Below are 13,656 nucleotides of genomic sequence, written 5' to 3' on the forward strand. Positions count from 1 at the left end.
GGGAACATCCTGCGATGTCGGCTCGGTTCGTTCAGTTATGATACAGGGTAACGCAGCTAACAGAGTCCGTCCCAAATCAGAAAGAGTGGTGTCTGATTTATGGCCATAATTTTGTGATAAGATTTCGTCTTCGGCTGCTGGAGCCTTCATCAGAGACTTTAAGGACTCATAAAGCTGTTGCAGATTTAACACAAATTCAGCAAGCCGACCTGTACATATGTATCCAAGCAACGGTCGGTTCGTGACATCATCAGACCGTTGCCTACGATCTCAGAGTCGTGCCTGCCGACGTATGTTATGAGGATTGTAATAGGGAAGAGTTGGCACGGTTTGTTTTATTTAACACTGGGACCAACAACTTGTCTAATTTCAATCCTTATTTTTTCTGTTGAAACTGTTTTCTGCGCTTTTGAATTTCTATGGCCCCTTTGAACACCCTAGCCTTGTAATTATTGTTTTGTTGTGGTCTTCAGCCGGAAGACTGGTTTGATGCATCTCTCCATGCTATTCTATCCTGTGCGAGTTTCTTGATCTCCAAGTACCTACTGCAACCTACATCCATCTGAATCTGCTTAGTGTATTCATCTCCTCTACGATTTTTACCCTCCACGATGCCCTCCAATACTAAAATGACGATCCCTTGATGCCTCAGAATATGTCCTACCAACCGATCCCTTCTTCTAGTCAAGTTGTGCCACAAATTCCTCTTCGCCCCAACTCTGTTCAGTACCTCCTCATTAGTTACGTGATCAACCCATCTAATCTTCAGCATTCTTCTGTAGCACCACATTTCGAAAGCTTCTATTCTCTTCTTGTCTAAACTATTTGTCGTCCATCTTTCACTTCCATACTTGGCTACACTCCATACAAATACTTTCAGAAAAGACTTCCTGACAGTTAAATCTACAGTCGATGTTAATAAATTTCTCTTCTTCAGAAACGCTTTCCTTGCCATTGCCAGTCTGCATTTTATATCCTCTCTACTTCGACAATCATCAGTTATTTTGAATGTATGCTTTCCCGGCGTATACAGCTGGCGAAGAGTTCTCGGGCTTCCAACCGGGTGGCGGTGTCTTCAAACTGCGACGTTTCGACGAGTGACATACTCATCCTCTTCTGGCGAAGTGCCGAGACTTTGCGGATGCCGGTCCCTTTATACCTGCGGTGTGCCCCCCACCACCTGGCCGCGGGAGGCTGGGTCCAGAGGAGCCGGCGGGCGGGGTGGAGGGGGAAGCGGGTGCGCCGTTCGTGTCTCCGTCAGAGCATTCTGATCGCATCTCGTGGGCTGGACGGTTCTTGTTGCGTTCCTGGCGTATTGCGGCTAATGCTGGATTCCAGGCCGCGCTCAGTTGATAGCCTTCGTCCCTGTTCACAAGATTCTCGTGGACCCGTATTTCTATTGATTCTTTAATGACGCTATCCCAATAGCTCCCGGCTCGGCACAGCACCCTGGTGTTTTCGAAATCAAAGGTGTGGTTTTCTTTGATGCTATGTTCAGCTATAGCAGATTTCTCTATCTGTCCAAGTCGAACATGCCTGATGTGTTCCTCGCACCCTTTAGAGATGCAGCGCTGCGTTTGACCAATGTACTGCACACCACATTCGCAGGCAATGTTGTATATACCAGTTGTGTTTAGTTTGAGTGGGTCTTTAGCTGAGCACAGCAGCTCTTTCGTCTTCGGCGGTGGTCGGAAGACGGTATTTATGTTTGATTTTCTTAATAGCCTCCCGATTTTGGCTGATGTGGGCCCCAAATATGGAAGAAAGGCGAGTCTCTTGTTAACTTCCTCTTCCTCTTCCTGAAATTTGTCAGCCTGTCTCCTCTTGAAGGCCCTGCCAATCTGTGTTTCACTGTACCCGTTTTTCCGAAATACCTCTCTTAGGTGGTGTAATTCGTCTGAGAGGCTTTCTTTGTCACAAATGACGTCCGCCCTATGTACCAAGGTGGTTAGTACTGACTGGCGTTGCGCCGGATGGTGGCAGCTGGTTGCATGGAGGTACAGGTCTGTGTGCGTCTTTTTTCTATATACTGAATGGCCCAGCGTGCCATCCGCTTTCTTCCTGATCAGTATGACCAGGAATAGAATACAGCCATTCTCTTCTACTTCCATCGTGAAGGTGATATTCTTATGTATGCCGTTTAGGTGGTCCATAAACTCATCCAGTGCCTGCCTGCCATGCTGCCAAATCACGAAAGTGTCGTCCACATAGGGGAAGAAGTGCCTGGGTTTACGGTGAGCAGTTTGTAGTGCCACCTCCTCAAAGTGTTCCATATAAAGATTCGCGATCCCTGGAGCAAGGGGAGATCCCATGGCCACTCCATCCACTTGTTCATAATGCTCTCCATTGCACTTGAAGTAGGTGGTCGTAAGTGCATATTCAAAGAGCTTCACTGTTTCAGGCTCGAAGTGCTGATTAAGGAGCGCCAAGGCGTCTTGTAGCGGTACTTTCGTGAACAAGGAGGTGACGTCGAAGCTCACGAGTAGGTCATCACTCTGTATTCGGATGTCCTTCAGTATTCTAACGAAATCCGCGGAGTTTTTCACGTGATGACTGCAGTGTCCCACCAGTGGTTTCAAAAGTGTCGCCAGGTATTTGGCCAGTCCATAACTGTGCGAGTTGATAGTGTCCAGAATCGGCCGTAGAGGCACCCCATCTTTGTGAATCTTGGGCAATCCATACAGGCGCGGTGTCGTTGGCGCTCTGGGATACAGCCGTTTCTGCACTGCCTCTGGTAGATCTGAGTCCTTCAGTAGCGCCACGGTTTTCCTGGTCATCGTCGATGTAGGGTCCTTGTTGAGTTTCCTGTAGGCTGGGTCTTGCAGCAGAGAGCAGATTTTCTGTTGGTAGTCGACTGTGCGAATCAGCACCGTCGCATTTCCCTTGTCTGCTGGGAGGACCATGATGCCAGCATCATCCTTCAGTGCGCGGATAGCCTCTCGCTCCGGCGCAGTAATGTTGGCTTTAGGGAGTCGTGACTTGTCGATGATCCTGCAGGTCTCCCTTCGGATCTGCTCAGCTTCCTCCTTGGGTAGGCCCCGGATTGCTTCCTCTACGCTGCTGATGATGCTGATGATGTCCCGTTTCGGTATGGTCCTTGGTACAGGTGCAAAGTTCAGCCCTTTCGTGAGGACAGAAGTTGTGGCTGCATCTAGCACCTTATCTGTCAAATTTACAATAGCTCTGGTGCTATTTGTCACCTTCTGGGTCGACTGAGCTCCAGAGAGTCTGCCGAATTTGTTGATCTGTTTTGCGGCAACATGTCGTTTCTGCACCTCACTGTCGACGTGAGAGCTGCAGTCAACCCACTCCCAAGTGTGGGCCGGTAATGCTTCTGCCATTTTCAGGTGACATGCGATCAGGATGCGTGCATTCTTGTCCAGTTCTTGCCGTGTGTAGTGAATGCGTTCCCTGACAATGGCCATCCCTGCTCGCCGTAAAATACGTTCGGTTTTCTTCGTTTTCACAGGATGTCTTAATTCCGCAAATCGTGGCAAGATGTTCTTGTCTCGGCAACGTTGGAGGAAAGCCAATGAGCTGAGCAATTTGGCTTTGCTGTTGCGTTCTTTCTGCAGCAGCTTGAAGCTACAGAGCATCTCCTCCCCGTAGAGGTGTCGTAAATTTGAATGTGAAAGAGCTGCTGGGCTCAGCTAAAGACCCACTCAAACTAAACACACCTGGTATATACAACATTGCCTGCGAATGTGGTGTGCAGTACACTGGTCAAACGCAGCGCTGCATCTCTAAAAGGTGCGAGGAACACATCAGGCATGTTCGACTTGGACAGATAGAGAAATCTGCTATAGCTGAACATAGCATCAAAGAAACCACACCTCTGATTTCGAAAACACCAGGGTGCTGTGCCGAGCCGGGAGCTATTGGGATAGCGTCATTAAAGAATCAATAGAAATACGGGTCCACGAGAATCTTGTGAACAGGGACGAAGGCTATCAACTGAGCGCGGCCTGGAATCCAGCATTAGCCGCAATACGCCAGGAACGCAACAAGAACCGTCCAGCCCACGAGACGCGATCAGAATGCTCTGACGGAGACACGAACGGCGCACCCGCTTCCCCCTCAACCCCGCCCGCCGGCTCCCCTGGACCCAGCCTCCCGCGGCCAGGTGGTGGGGGGCACACCGCAGGTATAAAGGGACCGGCATCCGCAAAGTCTCGGCACTTCGCCAGAAGATGATGAGTATGTCACTCGTCGAAACGTCGCAGTTTGAAGACAGCGCCACCCGGCTGGAAGCCCGAGAACTCTTCGCCATCAGTTATTTTGTTTTCCAAACAGCGGAACTCATCTACTACTTGAACCATATCATTTCCTAATCTAATTCCCTCAGAATCACCTGCTTTAATTCGACTACATTCCATTATAATTATTACATCTTACTAAAATCACAGTGTCCGAGAAACTAATTTGGTGGTTTCCCGGTGTTAAAGCATGATCTGCTACTGTTGATCTATCCGTCTTGCCCAGGCGACAATTTCTCTTGTGTTGCTTGAGTCTAGTGTTAATGCTACTTTTTGTAATTCTTATGTACATTTGGCCGCAAGCGCGTGCGATTTTATACAACTTACTCCTACTGTGGCAAGTGTCGGGAGTAGGTTCCTTTCATAGTTCAGATGCTCCCGCACTTTTCTTTTTGAGTACTTTGTTGATACGACCTGTGATAGCTTTTAGAAATGGACGGAAAACTTTCCCTTTAGTTGGTTCTTTTTTCATTAGAAGCTCTAGACCTGTAGGGAGTAGGGCTCTATTATTCTCTTTTTCGGAGTAGCCATTTCTTTTGTAGGTCGTTCGTAAATGATGGAGCTTCTCCTCCAAGTTTCTTTCTTTCTTTCTTTCGCTTACGCCATAGTCCCGCAGCGATTGCAGGGTCGGCGTGATTAGAACGGGTTTGGCAAGGTGAGTTTTAGGGGTGGCCGGATGCCCTTCCTGCCGCCACCCCGTACCCCCTGGGAAGGAATCCGTGTACTCCAGCTGTCTGCATCGAGTGTAAATAGTGAAAGAGTGCGAACGTGTTTCAAATGCCTGCGACGCGTGTAATTGAGGCGGAACGTGGGGACCAGCCTAGTATTCACCTAGCAGGATGTGGAAAACTGCCTAAAAACCACATCTAGGTTGGCCGGCACACCGGCCCTCGTCGTTAATCCGCCGGGCGGATTCGATTCGGGGCTGCCGCGCCTACCCGAGTCCAGGAAGCAGCGCGTTAGCGCTCTCGGCTACCCTGGCGGGTGAGCTCCTCCTAGGTCTAGCAGTATTGCAAATACCAGCTGTGAAAGCCTACATTGTATAAATAAGGGTCTCCAGCAAAGAACGCAGCTTTGCAGCCGCATAAAAGAATACAACTTTTTGATGAAAATTAAGTAATTAACATATTATTGCAGTGTAAGCTTCCTGCAGTCATGTACGAAATATGATATACTCAAATGCCCTTCACTACTTTGGAGGCATATTCTCGTTCTTTCGCTAAAATTATCTGTAACTTCTCGGCATACTTACATCTTTAGTTCTGAAATCACACTCTGAATCTTGATCTTGAGCTCTGGAAGTGATCGTGGTTCGTCGGCATATACACAGGATTACAAATACTCCCACAGATAGAAGCACGATGTCAAATCAGAGATCTGGGTGGCTAGTTCACGTTACCAATGCTAGAAGTCATCCGGCCAGAAAATCTCTCTCGTAGCAAGGCCATTGCCGTAATCGATGTGTGACATGTTACGCCACCTTGATGAAACCAGACCACCTCAGAAGCCACACTATCGAGCTCAGTCCGCAACCCCTTTCTTAACGTATTGCAGTAGCGGTTCGCCGTCAGCTGTTAACATGTTTCCGGCGCCAATTTCCGAAGAGTACGGCCCACTGACGCCATCAGCTCAAATGCCACATCTCAGTCATTCGTTGAGGATGCAATGGCTTCTCCATAATTAATCGAGATTTTTTACGTACTCAATCCTGCAGTTTTGATTGTTTTCCTGACGAAACTGCATTATCAACGGTAGAGTGGCGTCCAGGTTACAGTTGTACCTCACGATGGCACAACACGATAAAGACATTCGCTAGCAAAGGCTGCCGGCCCATGTGACCGAGCGGTTCTAGGCGCATCAGTTTAGAACCGCGCGACCGCTACGGTCGCAGGTTCGAATGCTGCTTCGGGCATGGATGTTTGTGATGTCCTTAGGTTAGTTAGTTTTAAGTAGTTCTAAGTTCTAGGGGACTGATGACCTCAGATGTTAAGTCCCATAGTGCTCAGAGCCATTTGAACCATTTTGTGGTTAATAATGGGGCGCTTCGCCACGGAACAAAGTATTGTCGTAGTGAAAACTTGTTACAAATGTGGTGAATGTTGTGCAGAGACTGTTCGCAAAGTTCGTGGAATGTCTTGTCAACGCAGTGCACCGAATAAGTCGACTGTGATGAAAGTGACTGCTAAATTTGAGACAACTGGTTAGGTTGTGTACATTAAACCCTCGACAAGTCCTCGTGTTAGTCGTTGTGCGGAAAACAATACCATTGCGAGTGATAATGTTACTGCTAATTCCGGTGAAATCTGATCGCTGACATTCACTATAATTGTATTTTCGCAGAACCTGTTGCACTTGGTTGGGCGGTACGAACGGTTAATGCTGTTTGTGGATGACGCTGAAGTTGCCGTCCGATGATGTCCACACATGTGCTTAATTTGAGGCAGATCAGGGGATCGAGAAGGCCAAGGAAACATGCCGACACTTTGTAGAGCATGTTGGGTTAAAACGGCGGTATGTGGATGAGAGTTATCCTGTTGGAAAACATCCTCTGGGATGCTGTTCATAAACGGCAGCACACGAATTGTGAAACAAAATGAGCACCTTTGGGCCTATAAAATCCATCTAACATTGAAATGCAGTCAAACGACGACAAAAAGTTTCAAGTATTTGTCCATTGGGTGCTTCCGAAACTAAGATCGGACAACTAGTTCTTCTCTGTATCGTGTCGCCACTTCGCTCTGACGTCAGTAGTCTTCCGGCAGCGATGGCATACGGAGCTTCCTAAAAAAGTGTCTTCGTTGACAAATGTTTTGTGGCTGCGTTTGGTTCAAATGGTTCCAATGGCTCTGAGCACTATGGGACTTGACATCTGAGGTCATCAGTCCCCTAGAACTTAGAACTACTTAAACCTAACTAAGCTAAGGAATCCCACATCCATGTCCGAGGCAGGATTCGAACCTGCGACCGTAGCGTCTTCATATTCCTTGTCGATTTCCAGATAAATTACATCAAGTGTTAGAGAAATTTCTGAATAAATTTTGGAAAACACTTAAAATATCTTATACAGGGTGATTTTTCCACCGTGTACAAAATTCTAGGAATTGATCGATGAGAGGATACGGAACAAAGAAACGTCTAATAAACGTATGTCCGGAAACGCATGGTTTCCATGTTAGAAACCATTTATTCAATCCTACGTTGTTACAGAGATTGTGGTCTAATATGCGCTGTATCCTGCAGCCAGAGTTACAGTATGCATGTTTTCCCTCTAAAGGGTGGTACTGTTTCTCATACGTCACGCCTTAGCACCCTATCAAATATTGTTACAACGATGGAGACCTCGGAGGATAAATACTGCTGCGTGGCCTATAAGAAGTGCTGGATGCAGAAGGATTTTTTATTTATTTCTTACACTGTTCATCGGTTTCTGACAGGTATGATGCATAGCCCGTCCTCAATTATTTGTTCGATGTATTTCAATCTCAGCCTCTACCTACAGTTCTTATCCACTTCTCCTCCTTCGTGGTGAGCAACTTGGTATTACGCTTATCGCATAATCTCAATTCTGATACTTCTCGTTACCTTCGTCTTCCTTCCATTGACTCTCAATGTATATTATGTTATATTTTTCAGCGCATCATGTAGTTCCTTTTCAGTTTCACTGAGAACAGCAATGTCATCAGCGAATCTTATCACTGATTTTCTTTCACACTGTATCGTAATTCCATTCTTCAACCTCTCTTTTATTTCCGTCACTGCTTCTTCGATGTACAGATAGAACAGAAAGAGAGAAAGACTGAATCGCCGTCTCACACCCTTTTTTAATTCTAACAGATCGTTCCTCATCTTCATTTCTTTCTTTTTTTTATTCCATCTTTATTCTGGTACATATTATGTATTACTCGTCTGTCCCTACAGCTTAACCTGTTTTTCTCAAATTTTCGAACATATTGGACCATTGTACATGATCGATCGCTTTTATAGATCGAAAAGTCCTGTGAACCAGTCTTGATTATTCTTTAGTATTGCTTCCACTGTCAAGCGCGTCAGATCTGCTTCTCTGGTGCCTTTGGCTTACGTAAGCGCATACTCCCATCATCTAACAGATCCTCAGTTTTGTTCTCCATTCTTCGGCATATTATTCTTGTCAGAAACTTAGATGCATGTGTTAAGCTGATTGTATGTATCGTATCTATCGCTTCTGCCTTATTTGACCACAAATCTGACAGAGGTCAGTTAATCTTAGGACGCAATAACAATGCCCTGCGTCTACCAAATCGCCTCCCATTTTTCTGCTGTCATGTAATCAGGCATTTCTTCGTCCGTCCGCACCTCGTGGTGGTGCGGTAGCGTTCTCGCTTCCCACGCCCGGGTTCCCGGGTTCGATTCCCGGCGGGGTCAGGGATTTTCTCTGCCTCGTGATGACTGGGTGTTGTGTGATGTCCTTAGGTTAGTTAGGTTTAAGTAGTTCTGATGACCATAGATGTTAAGTCCCATAGTGCTCAGAGCCATTTGAACCATTTCTTCGTCCTCAGAGGCCTGTGTACGGTTTCCACCTATCAGCTCTCTCCTGTTCGATAACAGTGGATTTCCCACTGCACTCTTAATTTTGACGAAATTGCTTTTGATTTCACCGAAAGTTGTTTTGAATTTTCTATATGCTGAGTCAGTGCTTCCGATGACCATTTATTTTTCGATTCCATCACATTTTTCCTGCAGCCATTTTGCCTTCGCTTCTCTCAAAATCCTATTTATTTCATTTCTAAGTGATCGATATTACTGTATTCCTATTTTGCTGAGAGATTTTTATACTTCCTTCTTTTGTCAATGACTTGAACGCTTTCTTCTGCTACCCAAAGATTCTTCTCAGCTACCTACGTTTTACCTATGTTTGTCCGTCCATCATCTGTGAATCATCGTTTTAGGGATATCCATTCCTCTGCAACAGAACTGCCTAGGGGTGTTCATTATCCCCATATCTACATCCTTAGAGAACTTCAAACATACATTAACATTTCTCAGTACTACACTATCCCATCTCTTAGCATATGGATTCTTCCGGACGACTGTCTTAAACTGAAGTCTAGTCTTGATCACTACTTAAGTATGATCCCAGTGTATAGCTTCTCATGGGTACGCCTTACAATTCACTATCTGATTTCTGAAAATCTGTCCAAGCATTATGTATTACATCTGGGATCTCCTCCTGCCTCTAGGGATTTTCCAAATCTACCTCCTTCATTTTCGGTTATTGAACAGTGTATTGTCTGTTACTAGCTGAATTTTACTGCAGAACTCAATCAGCCTTCCTCCTCTCTCATTTCTACTAACGAGTCCATGTTCTCCCGTCACTCTTTCTTCTGTTCCTCCCCTGCAGTTGCGTTCCAGTCGTACATTATAATTAAATTTTCAACTCTCCTTATGTGCTGACTTACTCGCTCAGTATCGTCATATACTTTCTCTATTCCCGTATGTTCTGCCTGTGACACTAGCGTAAATACATGAACCACAATTTTTGCCAACCATACAACAACTGTTCACAGTAACTCTTTACTCTGCCCTGCTTTTGTAACAGAATGCTACTATTAATTCGGCTCAAACATCCACAGTAGCAGAAAAGATATTTACTGCTATTGTTCAATAACATGGGTAGCAGGTGCACGCTTGAAATATCAAATCACACACTTGCTTGACAGGGCGGCACTAGGAAAGAAATATGGCAGCATAATAAGAAACAACCAATGACATTTATTTACACTATGTACAATATAGTACTTCAGTGCCATACAGTCCGACGCGTGGCACTTGATATACAAAACCTAATACAGTGATATCGAAATAACTTCGCTTCTCATGACAGTCAGTAATATTTTCACTATGGGTACATGTAATTGTACACACGCTCGACACTGCCCCATGTCTCGGTAAATAGCGACTGCTAAGTTGGAATGTTGCTTCTCAACGGAACTCGTAGAACTGTACTCCATTCCGTAGCTGCAGGAGCTGTACCGTGCTGGCTACAGGAAATGTGAGTCTGCAGCACACTGTGCTTTGTGCTGTCGGCGGAGGGATTTCCATCTCCGCTAGCAGATGGCGGAAGAAATGTAGTTTACAGTTGACAGCATTCCCTTTGGTGGCATGGTGCACAAGAATTATATTGCCTTTATAAAATTCTCTGCTGCTGTTGATATTATTGCTGCAACACGTGTAAAGTGCGAAGTGGAACAAGTTGATATGAGCCACGTGTCCCGTTCCGAAATATAGCTGTCTTATCTGGGGCCGACAGTTCTTTATTCTTAATTTTAGAGACATATCACAAATTTAGATAGGGGAAGGATGGGGAAATAGGCAGGCCATGTCCTTTTCACCGCTACAACCCAGCATTCGTCATGAGCTACGTTGGGAAACCACAAAAAACACACACTATGTGATCAAAAGTATCAGGACACCCCCAAAACATACGTTTTTCATATTAGGTGTATTGTGCTGCCACCTACTGCCAGGTACTCCATATCAGTGACCTCAGTAGTCATTAGAAATCATGAGAGAGCAGAATAGGGCGCTCTGCGGAACTCACGGACTTCGAACGTCATACGCGAACGTCTGTACGCGAAAGTCTGTACGCGATCGTCTGCACGCCAGATTTCCACACTCCTAAACATCCCTAGGTCCATTGTTTCCGATGTGATAGTGAAGTGGAAACGTAAAGCGACACGTACCGTGCAAAAGCGTGCAGGTCGACCTCGTCTATTGACTGACAGAGACCGCCGACCGTTGAAGAGGGTCATAATGTGTAATAGACAGACATCTATCAAGACCATCATACAGGAATTCCAGTTGCATCAGGATCCACTGAAAGTACTATGACAGTTAGGCGGGAGGTGAGAAAACTTGGATTTCATGTTCGAGCGGCTGCTTATAAGACACACATCACGCCGGTAAATGCCAAACGACGCCTCGCTTGGTGTAAGGAGCGTAAACAATGGACGACTGAACAGCGGAAAAACGTTTTGTGGAGTGAAGAATCACGGTACACAATGTGGCGATCCGATAACAGGGTGTGGGTATGGCAAATGCCCGATGAACGCCATCTCCAGCGTGTGTAGTGCGAACAGTAAAATTCGGAGGTGTGGTCTTGTTTTTCATGGAGAGGTATTACACTCCTTATTTTACGTGGTACTATCACAGCACAGGCCTACATTGATGTTTTAAGCACCTTCTTACTTCCCACTGTTGAAGAGCAATTCGGGATGGCGATTGAATCATTCAACACGATCGAACACCTATTCATAGTGCACAGCCTGTCGCGGAGTAGTTATACGACAATAACGTCCCTGTAATGGACTGGCCTGCGCAGAGCCCTGACCTGAATCCTATAGAACACCTTTGGGATGTTTTGGAACCCCAACTTCATTCCGGGCCTCACCGACCGACATCGATACCTCTCCTCAGTGCAGCACTCCGTGAAGAATGGGCTGCCATTTCCCAAGAAACCTTCCAGCACCTGATTGAACGTATGCCTGCAAGAGTGGAAGCTGTCATCAAGGCTAAGGTTGGGCCAACACGACATTGCATTCCAGCATTACCGATGGAGGGCGCCACGAACTAGTAAAGTCATTTTCAGCCAGGTGTCCGGATACTTTTGAACACATAGTGTAAGTATGGATGGCCGTGACGTGGAATTGGACCGGTGTCCTGAATATGAGTTCAGTGTCTTACCCAATGGGCCATTCGCTCTGTCTCTCTTGTGAGGTTTCCTTTCTTTCGACACATAGCGTGATTGTGACATTCATATTGGTCCCATGTAATTGTACAGTTCTGTCCTTCTGTAATACTCTTCACCTGCACTTTTTCATTGGAAAAAGCGTCGAGTGAGTTTAACGTACTATTGACATAGCAGTCAGTAGAGTCGTTACGCAGGGACCCATCAGGACTTGACCTTGTCGAAAGACGTCTCCAATGTTACTTGGCAACCGTATCCCCCGCAGGCAATACCCCATCATCGCAAGACACTCGGGCAGTGTGGCAGGTGGTGTACCACAGAACAGCGTGTGTGTGTGTGTGTGTGTGTGTGTGTGTGTGTGTGTCGTTTAACGTGTGATCGAATATATGTTTTTTCGTTGTTGTTGTTCGAGGAATCTTTATTCACTTTGGTATACATGAAGAATAAATGAGCTTTTATTCATATATATCTACACATAAAACCCGCAGGGCCCCATTCGGTGCATTGCGAAGGGGACCCTGCACCACTGTTCGTCATTCCTTTCCTGTTCCCATCGCAAATGGAGAGAGGGAAAAAGACTGTCTATACTCTATATGCTTCCATACAAGCCTTGATTCGTATTATTTTATCATAGCGATCTTTATGTAACATTATATGGGTGTCACTAGATGCGTTCTGAAGTCTGCCGCAAATGCTAGGTCTCTAAACTTGATCAATAGTGCTTCATGAAAAGGCCATCATCTTCCTCCCAAGGAATCCCTTTTGAGTTCACAAATCATCCCTGTAATACTCGCCTGTAGATGGAACCTACCGGTAACACACCTAGCAGGATGTCTCTGACTTGCTTCGATGTGATCCTTTAATCCGACATGGTTGGGAACCCCATACACTGGACCAGTACTCAAGAAAGGGTCGCGCCAGTATTCTTTGTACTGTCTCTTTTATAGGTAACACTTCCTTATAATTCTCCAAGTGAACGAAACTCGACCATTCACTTTGACTACAATCTGCCTTACGTGCTCATTCCAATTATTGTCGCTTTGCAACGTTACGCCTACATATTTGACAGACGTGACTGTGTCAAGCAACACACTACTGATACTAGATTCTAACACTACGGGACTGTTTTTTCTTCTTATCTTCATTAACTTACATTGTCGAACTGTGCAATAACAGAAGCGTGTGAGGATTTTCAGCTTGCCTTCATACGAAAATCGTACGGAGTATACGTTTGCAATAATTTGACAATACATGGATTAGAAGAGAAATTTCAAAAGACTGAATCCGCGTCAGACAGAAGAGGCCTAGTAACAACATTACTCTGCCATCACATTGGTGGAATGTTCTCATACATTTTCTTACCTAACGTATACGCCTCTTATTAACAGTAAGCTTACTTTAAAAGGTAGCAGCATATTGTTCACATACGTATCAGAAGTAATGGTTTGAAGGAAAGGTCGGGCCAACAATTTGTTTTACACTAATTGCACACTGGACTCCTATTTTCACATTGTTGCGCTAACTGCACACTATACTTCCATTTTCACATTGTTGCACTAATTGTACACTACTTTCCTATTTCCATATCATGCAGCGACTTAGGATTTGCAGTTTACAACCTCGATTGTTCTGCGAGTTCACAAATCCCGATAAATGCAGCCATGATTCATCTGAAAA

The sequence above is a fragment of the Schistocerca nitens genome, chromosome 4 (assembly GCF_023898315.1).
Source record: "Schistocerca nitens isolate TAMUIC-IGC-003100 chromosome 4, iqSchNite1.1, whole genome shotgun sequence".
Lineage (NCBI taxonomy): Eukaryota > Metazoa > Arthropoda > Insecta > Orthoptera > Acrididae > Schistocerca > Schistocerca nitens.